This window comes from Geospiza fortis, unplaced genomic scaffold (assembly GCF_000277835.1).
Source record: "Geospiza fortis unplaced genomic scaffold, GeoFor_1.0 scaffold138, whole genome shotgun sequence".
Taxonomy (NCBI): Eukaryota; Metazoa; Chordata; class Aves; order Passeriformes; family Thraupidae; genus Geospiza; species Geospiza fortis.
In genome coordinates, this window is record NW_005054307.1 from 12,214,995 (window position 1) to 12,216,664 (window position 1,670).

Genomic DNA, 1,670 nt, shown 5'->3' on the forward strand with positions numbered 1-1,670 from the left:
CCTTCCCCTGCCCCTCCTCGGCTGGGCAGGGAGGCAGCTCGGGGCGGCACGGGAGGTCCCCACGGGAAAGCGCCCATCAACCCCAGCCTTCCTAGCCCCGGCGCTCTCCCTGCCACCTCCGCCCTAGGTGCTCGGGGTTTGCAGGCTGTTCAGCTGATTTGTTGCTAATAGCAACCACACGACAGCGATTTGCAGCCTTTGCTGCTGCCAGCGCCTCTCGTTACACCTTCTTCTGCAAACCGGGATACGGTCGTCTGGCTGCTGCCTGTCCCCACCCCTCTAAGCACAGCAGCCAGGGACAATAACGGTGCAGGAGGACGGGACGGCCTCGGGGCGCGCTGCGGGCTCCGCTGGGCACCGCGCAGATTTGGTCCTTCCACATCAAGAGCTAAATATTGGCTTTCAGCCGCAGCCGCGCAGGCTCCGCGCATTTCGCATTGTGTGGTAGCTTTGTTGAGAGCTGCAATCCGACCGGCGCGGGGGGGGAGAAGCGCTGCTGGGTTTACATATGTAGATGCGGGCAGCGTTCAGCGCCAAGCCAACACACACCCTCCCCCGGAGCATCAGACACAAAGGAAGACCTCGCTCCTTTCAAGTCCCCAGAATAAATTAAGCTCCGGCTTTCAGTTTTGGAACGTCCCAAAAATATTTTTTTTTTTAATGGCACTGCACAGGCGCTGGCGGTTCCGCAGGAAACCAGAGGTGTAACCATATGCGCGTGGTGAAAAGGGTTCAGCCCTACCAGCTAATATTTCCTGGTACCATCCTGCAAGTCAGCCTGACACGTTCTGCCATTTTCCGGTTTATTTGTCTCTTAAAATTTTTATTCAGCCTTTCCGATTGTAATGGTGATGCACCAATCCCCACTAGCCAAATCTGTACCGTTTACACGATTACAGTTGTTATAAATATCTGTTCAAATGCCAGCGTCGTCCTCTTGGGTGAAGAAAAAAGAGAAGTCCTCTTTCTAGCGCGTCTGAAGTGCCTCGACGTTTCAGTCTTCGCCTCACAGAAATAATTTACTCTATAGGAAGGTCTTACAAACTAAACTCGCCGCCGAAAATCCGGAGAGGGGACCCTAGAATGGCATGAGTCCCTGCAGCCCCGAGCCAAAGCTCAGGGTGAAAAAAGAGAGAGCTCTCCATTCCTACGGTCTCTCTGACAGAGTTTTTTGCTAAAATCAGGTAATGGCACAGCCCAACTTAAATTTGAAAAATAAACTATTCAAGGATCCAAATTAATCTTAGTAGAGGCTATACGTGGAGTTGGGGAGTCTTCACTCAATGTACTCTCTTCGAGAGAGCACTTCAGTTGCCTACATCCCATTCACTCCCACTAACCTTTCCAGGTTCAAACTCCTGGCTTTTAAAAACGCAGCACTTCCAACTCCGATCCGTGGGAGAGTTTGCACGTTGCTCTTCCCACCAAATGAGCCGAGTCGTGCAAATACGGGATTAAAACCCCAAATTTCTGTAAGCCTATGAATATCTCCTCAACGCCTTGAACAATTTGCCGGGCGTGTGGCAGGAGGAGCAGAGCCTCCAGAGGCAGATGGGGTGACCCAGCGCTCGCCGACGGGCGCGGGGGGCGGCCGGGGGCGGTCCGGGGACAGCCCGGGTGACCGCAGCCCCGGCGGGCTGTCCCGGGGCCCTCCCGAACGGCCGGGGAAG